A 9,588-nucleotide genomic window follows, 5' to 3' on the forward strand; every position below is an offset into this window, starting at 1 on the left:
AGATATTAGCACAAAATGTTTGCTCTCTAAATAGAATGTTAACAAAAGAATCATAGTTTAGAAAGGTTAAAATCATGGTTCGGATTGTAAACCCCTAAACAAACAGCAACAAAGCCAAACCCCTTTGATAAAATAGCTGCAGTGTTGTCATCGTTATTAATTTTCCAAGTGGAGATAACTTATTTTCCCTCTCATTTAAAGCCTTCTGTGGCTACTTTAACTCTTTCATTCTCATTTGATAGTGACAGTAGACTTCTCTGAAAATATCCAGGAAAGAAAATGGAATTTAACCTCTCTTAAATCTCCTTTGACCTCATCAATCTAGACTTTAAGCTGAATTAGATTCCTGTTTCTTCTGTTATTTGGTGCCTCCCCTGATGATTTCCAGGCTGGTGAATAGAAACTGCTGGGTCCATTGGTTCTTCAATGTTGTTTTTTTCCTGTGAGACGCCAACAATGGTGGTGAATTTGCAAGAGGTAAGACCCTGGGAGCTATCACTAGCCTGTAAACTCCTTAAGGGCAGGGAATGTATCTACCAATCTGTTGCATTGTACTCTCTCAAGGACTTAGTACAGTGTTCTGTACACAGTAAGCAATGAATACCAATAAATACCTTCGACTGACTGAGCATTCACACTTTGTGATATTAATCTTCAGAGATTTTTGTTGAATAGAGATACCTCTTCAGAAACCTGCTGCTCAGCCTGATGACAATGAATCCACTGAATATGAACCTTCTCCCAAATGTAGCCTTGGATTCTGCCTCATAACCAACCCATAAGCACTATTTCAGACTTGCTTTGTCTGGTTTTCAGGGCAGAAATTATGGTCAAAGAGCCTGCCCCACAGGATATTTTCAGATGTAGTGTTTTGGTGCCATGTATGGATTAATACAGACAATGCGTATGCTTTGGAGATAATGACCATTATTTGGTCTTTGTAACTGTTGCTGTGGTCACCCCATGTCCTTCACCACCTCTCATTCAGCACATCAGTTGTTTATTCCAAATGCTTCCCCCAGTTTTCCAGCCCTTCTATCTGTTTCCTTTTCATCTTCGTTGATAAGGATTATATCATCCGAGTCATTTTAATTCCTAAAATGAATCCTAAATTATACCAATTTTTCCACATGCTCCATTGTTGGTTATCGTGCCATGATTCTCTGATAAAGCAACTTAAAGTGCATCTCATACATCTATATAGATTCAAACAGATCTCCCCTTTTGTATAGCTACTTGTGGCTGGTGTAAATCAGTGTGGAAGTGTTGATGTAGCTGTTGGTGGAGACATGGGTTGGGAAGATGAGAGATTAATCAGGGAAGGCCTCCTGGAGGAGAGATTTCAGATGTTTGAAGATGGGAAGAGCAGTGACCTGCCATAAGTGAAGGGGGAGTGAGTTCTTTCCAAGAGGGAGATCATTAGCAAGAAGTCAGCAGTGAGAAGCATGTGCAATCTTGATCCTTCTTGAATTCAAATACCCTGACTTTCCCTCTAATAATAATGATGGCATTTGTTAAGCTCTTATTATGTGTCCAGCACTGCTCTAAGCGCTGGAGTTAATCATATCGGACATAGTCCCTTTTCCACATGGAGCTCACAGTCTAAGTATGCGGGAGGACAGGTTTGAATCCCCATATTACAGATGAGGAAAACTGAGGCACAGGGAAGTTAAGTGAATTGCCCGAGGTCACACAGCAAGTAATTGACAGAGCTGAGATTAGAACCCAGGTCCTCTGTCTCCCAGGACTGTCCTCTTTCCACTAGGTCACGTTGCTTCTCTGCTTCTCTAATGATGAGTAAACTATTGTCCATATTTTTTCCAGAACTTTCTGATTGCTTTTGGTACTTTCTGTCTTTACAACTTCCTTTAGTAACAAATTTCATCGCCTTACAGCTGCTCTGTGCAGCTTCTGTTTTAGGAGCAACTGATCATGCCTAAAATATTCTTCCACTGTTTCAATTCCATTGTGCTCTCTACAGTTTAAAACTTCTGACTTATACAAAATGGGATCAGCAATTATAGTTAAGAGTTCCAAATCTTACCTTGGACTCTGTCCTCACCAGTTTCCATGCATTAGGAACTGATCCAAGAAACATCCAACAGTTGGACAAATGAAAATTCAGGATGGTTTCCCAACTCCTGGTGTGATATAATAGAAGAAAAGAAAATTTCTGCTCTGAGAAGCAGCATGGCCTAGAGGAAAGTGCTCAGGCCCGGTAGCCAAAAAGGACGTGGGTTTTAATTTTGACTCCACCAATTACCTGCTCTGTGATTTTGGGCAAGTCACATAACTTCTGTGTACCTCAGGTTCAGTTAGTCAACTGTATTCTTTCATTCATTCATTCAATCATATTTGTTGAGCACTCACTGTGTGCAGAGTACATTTGGAAAATATAAATGAGCAATAAAGTACAATATAGCAAGCACTGTAATATGCACTTGGGAGAGTACAATACAAGAGAATTAGCAGACACATTCCCTGTCCATAACAAGCTCATTCATTCATTCATTCTATCACATTTATTAAGCGCTTACGGTGTGCAGAACACTGTACTAAGTGCTTGTAAAGTACAAATTGGCAACATATAGAGATGGTCCCTACCCAACAATGGGCTCACAGTCTAGAAGGGGGAGACAGACAGCAAAACAAAACATATTAACAAAATAAAATAAATAGAATAGTAAATATGTACAAGTAAAATAAATAGAGTAATAAATCTGTACGAACATATATACAGGTGCTGTGGGGAGGGGAAGGAGGTAGGGTGGGGAGGTTAGGGAGGGGGAAAGGAAGGAGGAGGCTCAGTCTGGGAAGGCCTTCTGGAGGAGGTGAGTTCTCAGTAGGGCTTTGAAGGGAGGAAGAGAGCTAGTTGGGCAGATATGCAGAGGGAGGGCATTCCAGGCCAGGGGGAGGACGTGGGCCAGGGGTCGATGGCAGGAAAGGTGAGCACGAGGCACAGTGAGGAAGTTAGCGGCAGAGGAGCAGAGGATGCGGGCTGGGATGTAGAAGGAAATAAGGGAGATGAGGGAGGAGGTGGCGAGGTGATGGAGAGCCTTGAAGCCGAAAGTGAGGAGTTTTTGCCTGATGTGTAGGTTGATTGGTAGCCACTGGAGATTTTTGAGGAGGGGAGTAACATGCCCAGAGCGTTTCTACACAAAGATGATCTGGGCAGCAACGTGAAGTATAGACTGAAGTGGGGAGAGACAGGAGGATGGGCGATCAGAGAGGAGGCTAATGCAGTAATCCAGTCGGGGTAGGATGAGAGATTGAACGAGCAGGGTAGCGGTTTGGATGGAGAGGAAAGGGTAGATCTTGGCGATGTTGCAGAGGTGAGACCGGCAGGTTTTGGTGACGGATTGGATGTGGGGGGTGAATGAGAGAGAAGAGTCGAGGGTGACACCAAGGTTGCGGGCTTGTTAGACGGGAAGGATGGTAGTGTCGTCAACAGTGATGGCAAAGTCAGGGAGAGGGCAGGGTTTGGGAGGGAAGATATGAAGTTCAGTCTTGGACATATTGAGTTTTAGATGGCGGGCAGACATCCAGTTGGAGATATCTTGAAGGCAGGAGGAGACACGTGCCTGAAGGGAGTGAGAGAGAGCAGGGGCAGAGATGTAGATTTGGGTGTCATCAGCACAGAGACGATAGTTAAAGCCATGGGAGAGAATGCATTTATTTTGTTCTATTTATTTTATTTTGTTTTATTTATTTTATTTTGTTAATATGTTTTGTTTTGTTCTCCGTCTCCCCCTTCTAGACTGTGAGCCCACTGTTGGTTAGGGACCACCTCTATATGTTGCCAACTTGTACTTCCCAAGTGCTTAGTACAGTGCTGTGCACACAGTAAGCGCTCAATAAATACGATTGAATGAATGAATGAATGAGTTCACCAAGGAAGTGAGTGTAGATAGAGAACAGAAGGGGACCAAGAACTGACTCTTGAGGAATCCCTACAGTGAGGGGATGGGAGGGGGAGGAGGAGCCTGCAAAGGAGACTGAGAATGAACGGCCAGAGAGATAAGAGGAGAACCAGGAGGGCACGGAATCTGTGAAGCCAAGGTTGGATAGTGTGTTGAGGAGAAGGAGGTGGTCCACCGTGTGGAAGGCAGCTGAGAGGTCGAGAAGGATTAGGATAGCTCATCTATAAAATGGGGATTCAATACCTGTTCTCCCTCCTACGTAAATTATCAGAGCCTCATGTGGGATTGGTACTTTGTCTGACTTTATTTTCTATCTATCCTAGTGCTTAATACAGTTATTCTTATTGGTGGTGTGACAAAAAGCCCTCTCAAAAACTAGTCCTCTGCCACCTTCCTCAAACACAGTCGTCAACACTGTACATTTAAAGGCAAAGATCTGTTCTTTGTATTCCACCGGGTATTTAAAGCCATTCCTTGAATGTTCAGAATTCCTGTGTCTCTCTGTCAGCCTCTAGGGGCTACACATTTCCCCAGGCAAAAGAGATTGCCAAAGAATTCTAATAATTTATTTCCATCTGATCAAATTCTCTGGGTCCGATTATGGAAAGAGGTAGATGGAAGGAACAGAAGAGGGTGCAGCTATGTTTTCCAATTCTTTTCTTGGAGGTTTAAAGATAAAATAAGAGCCTGAAACTTCAAAGACAAAGCTAAGAGAAAGAGAAAGAGCAGTTTTCTCCACTCAAAGTCCTCACAGTAGCTAACTCCCCTGTTTTCCTTAACACCTGTGTCCCATCTTAGCTCTCTGTATTCCATCCACGTTTGCATTTCCTTAATATTTATAGCCATTCATCAAAACCTAGGAACTCAGAGGTCTCCTTTTGAGTTTCCAATGGAATTAGACAGGAGACTGGACAAAACAGCACAGGATCTCATTTTACCTTGATTACATCACATTCTAGAGAAATATATTTAGGCTCTGTTCTTTCAAATGGAGATATTTTTTCAGCCAACTCAGCGTACAAATCATTGCCTTGGGAATAAAAGGGGAGATGCAACTGCCAGCCTGGGCTGAAGTGGGGTCAGCAGTAATCAGTCTATCAGTGGTACTTATTGAGTGCTTACTACGTGCAAGAGGACTGTTCTAAGACCTTGAGAGTGTACTATATAATTAGCAGAAACATTCCCTGCCGATAATGAACTTACAGTCTAGAGGGAGAGACAAGGGCCCCAATATCTGGGGCCCCTGAAATTGTTTACCTTTCAGCAGTTTTTGTCATTGAATAAGTTACTTTCTTCAAAAATGTTCATCAAATTATTTTAAATGCTTTTAAATCAAATCACGTTACTTTTAAAAAACCTTAAACTTTGCCAAATTAGATTTCAGATGTAAAATTACTTGACAGCTCTCTTTAAATTATTTCCCAAAGGTCCCTATGTCTTTTTTCTGCTTTAATCCAGGCCTCCAAAGCAAACACATGTACACATGACAGTTACAGGCAAATCAACTTATGAAGAAAACCCAGTTTTACACTGAAGAAGATGACTGTACTCCAGGGGCTTTTAATTTGAACCATGCCCACCTCAGCCCCCACAAGCCTAAGTATGCTGAGTATCTATGGATTTGACCAATCCTCCCAAACGTCCTAAATTCAAAGACAATCACAGCCTTTTTTGTCATCAGAAAATTCAAGATTCTACACACTCTGTCTGTTTAGGTACAGGTTAACGGGGACTTGAGCACACTTTTATTACCTGAAACTTGCTCAGTCAATCATTGGCATTTATTGAGCACTTACTGAGTGTAGAGCACTGTATTAAGCCCTTGAACACTATACTAAGCATTCACACCACTGCTATGGCCTGAAACTCCTTCCTATGAAATGTACCAGACACAGCTCTCCACCAACCTTCCTTTGTTTCATCTTCCCCAGGAATCCTACCCCCAGTAAGGCACCTATCTAAGTTCATCCATCCCAAAGCTCCTTATTGAGAGCTTATTGTGTACAGAACACTGTACTAAGCACTTCGGAGAACACGAATCAACACAATGCATACCTCAATATATAGATTGGTGATATACATTGATCTATACACATTGCTTATTTATTCAACTACATATTAATCACTCTTATCTTATACTCTTACCATTACCAATTGCATTCTGGTTCTTCTTTCTGTTCTCACTATTGGAAAATATCTGTGTCCTCCCGACTCCCCCATTATGTGTATAAGCTCCTTGGGGCAGGGAACGTTTGATATGTTATATAGTTCTCTGCACACAGTAGGATCTCAATAAATACTATTAATCGATTTATTGAGTGTCCCAATTCCCCAAAGAGCTGCAGCTGCAGTTTAGCGAATAATGGGCACCTACAACAGGAACTCAAACTGATTAGCAAGAGGTTCACCAGAGCTGATGAAAAACATGCCTCTGATAAGTCACAACGTGGCCTCTGAAGTGGGTGTGTGGGGAGAGAGAGAGAAACTCTCGACACTCAAATAAAACTCCTTACCAACAACTTTAAAGCACTCATTCACCTGGCTTTCTCCTTCCTCACCTCGCTATTCTTCTACTACATCAACACACACACACACATAGACACACACTTAGCCTCTTTAATGCCAACCTACTCACTGTATTTAGATCTCATCTATCCCATCGGCAACCTCTCACTCAAATCCTGCCTCTGGCCTGGAACGCCCTCCCTCTTAATATCCGACAGACAAGTACTCTCCCCTCCTTCAAACCATTATTGTAGGTACACCTCTTCCAAGAGGCCTTCCCCGACTATGCCCTCCTTTTCTCTCTCCCACTCCCTTCTGGATCTCCTTGACTTGCTCTCTTTATCCATCCCTGCTTCCATCCCCACAACACATGTACTAATCTGTAATTTTATTTACATTAATGTCTGTCTCCCCTTCTAGACTGTGAGCTCGTTGTGGACAGGTAATATGTCTGTTTAATTGTTGTATTTTACTCTCCTGTGCACTTAGTACAGTGTTCTGCACACAATAAGTGCTCAATAAACAATTGACTGATTCAGAAGGGAGAGAGGCACACAGATGAAATTCTCCCAAGGGCCTTGATAAAGGCCCAGATTCCTGGAGCTCATGATGGAGATGGGCCTTTGATGGGTTGTGAAGAGAGACTCTCAGACCTTGGGTAAGAGGTAGAAATTCATTCATTCATTCATTCAATTGTATTTATTGAGCACTTACTGTGTACCGAGCACCATACTAAGCACTTGGAAGTACAGATCCCCTGACCATAAGTGCCAGTGCTAAATCAAGATCCAGACTCAACTTGGGACCCAGAGTCAACGTTCCTCAGCCTCAGGAAAATAGCCCTCACCTCCCAGACTAGGGTTGTCACAGTGGTGGCCCTGGCCTACTTTCTTCAAACAGACTACTGACCCACTCCCCACAATTAATCTGGTCTTTACTCAACCTGCCCCCACGGTCTTCTTCTGTACTCTTCCCTCTGAGATTTTTTTTAATTGTATTTCTTAAACGCTTATTAAGTGACAGGTACTATACTAACAGCTGGGGTAGATACAAGATAATCAGGTTGGACACTGTCCATGTCCCATGTAGAGCTCACATTCTAAATCCTTGCAATTGAGGTACACAGAGGTTAGGTGACTTGCCCAAGTTCACACAGTAGACAAGTGGCAGAGACAGGATTAGAATGTGGATTCTCTGACTCCCAAGTCTACGCTCTTTCGACTAGGCCATCTTGCTTCTCAATCTTTTATCACCAACTTCAAACTGTTTCTTCTTTCACTAGAGATTGGGAACACATCTATCTCTCTGGTTGGGCTCTTCACTTGTGGCAAGCCTGAGACAAGCTTACTCTCCAGGTTCTCCATGGAGGAGTGGGGCAAGAACAGACAAGCATATCATGCATAGCACCATGGAGGAACACATCTCCCTTCCAGCAGGACCCCCTCCCATTGGCTGAGATGCTCCCTCTTCCCTGACAGTGCTAATCTTTCTAACAAGGAGATGGCTTTGCTTTTTCTGTCTTGAAATTATTAAAGAGGATGGAGAAATCCAGCCTTACCTTGGGAACCATCTTGCCAAAATCAGTTTGTCTGGTCATTTTGCTTCATTCCTGGTAGAGCTACACTCATTCATCGTTCCTTTATTCACAACCTGAAGGGGGCTCAGTAAAATTCTGCTCTCCCGTGCTTCTAGCATCCAAATCCTGTGGACCAACTCAAATCCTCCCAAGCCACCCGAACCTCCATGCCATGACACAGTTCTTTGTCTTAGTTCTGCTGAGCCCCCCAATTCCTAACGTGATCAAGCATTCCGCTGAATTTTCAATCCACTTACCCATGTCCCTGGTTCCCACAATAGCGCGAGATTAGGATTCAAAAATGGGACCAACAATGTGACTTTGACTGTGGGACCCATGTGGTTCACAGACTGATTTCAACTGGATTATCTTGTATCTACTCCAGTGCTTAGTACAGTGTTTGACATTAACAAATACTACAATTTTCATTACTACTGCTGTTGTTGTTTTAGGAGAGTCCACACATTGAAAAAAATATTCCAAGTAGTGGAGAAGGAGAAGTATACAGCCCAGTCCTTGCCTTTTCCCCTACCTGGAAATGTCCCTAGGTCAATGCCAAGAGCTCCATGCTTTGAACAATGCTTGGCACATAATAAGCACTCAACCAGTACCATAATTATTATTTGAAGGCCCTAGAGGCAGAGTTCCTTTCACCCCAAGCCTTAATACCCTGCCTCCCTCGCCTCCCCCTGATCCTTTCCCAACCCCTCATACACTGCCAGGGAAGCCCCAGGGATTGATCAACAAATTCTAATTTTAATCAAGGTCACTTGGAACAGCAAACTTTGATTTGATAGACAGAACAGTGAACAAGGAGATGATTCTGATCATGAAGTCTAACTAGGAGATAAAACTAAATATAGAATCACTATTATTCACCCTGGGGCTCGCTCATCAATAATTTGTTGCACAAAGGAATGGAGTTTTGAGAGATCAGGAATCGTATTAACTTCAAACCATTTTTCTTCATGGTGGAGAAATATGGGATGGTTTTATGTTGTCAGAATCACAAAGCCAGAAGGAACCTTAAGTACTCTGCTTACTGCACACAGTAAGTGCTCAATAAATACGATTGTATGAATGAATGCCCTTTTGTTTAATCCCTGCCCTTCCCTAAGCCATCCAAAACAGATGAGAGTCTAAGCAAACCCTAGGAAGGAAATATATTGTCCAGTCTTGGAAAGTCAGGCTCTTTCCCTCTCCTTTCCCCTCTTTACCCAGCTAACTTGAATGATATACTGGGAGCAGCAAGTTGTTATTTTTGGGGGGGGTCCGGGTAGCTGGTTGGAAGAGGAGTTATGGTATTTGATAAGTCCTTACTATGTTCCAGGCACTGTATCTACCCTGTATCTTCCCTAGGTTAGATACAAATTCATCAGCTTAGACACAGTCCATGTCCCACAGGGGGCTCACAGTCTTAATCCACATTTCACAAATGAGTTTACTGAGACACATAGAAGTTAAGTGACTTGCCCAAGGTCATCATTTAAAAATGAACATCTGGCCTTAGGGAGATTTTCAATGTTTTTTTCATAGGCTATTTTAAATAACTGTAAAAAATACCCAAATACCAAAGATTGGGGAACA

The sequence above is a fragment of the Tachyglossus aculeatus genome, unplaced genomic scaffold (genome assembly GCF_015852505.1).
Source record: "Tachyglossus aculeatus isolate mTacAcu1 unplaced genomic scaffold, mTacAcu1.pri scaffold_125_arrow_ctg1, whole genome shotgun sequence".
In the NCBI taxonomy this organism is placed as follows: Eukaryota; Metazoa; Chordata; class Mammalia; order Monotremata; family Tachyglossidae; genus Tachyglossus; species Tachyglossus aculeatus.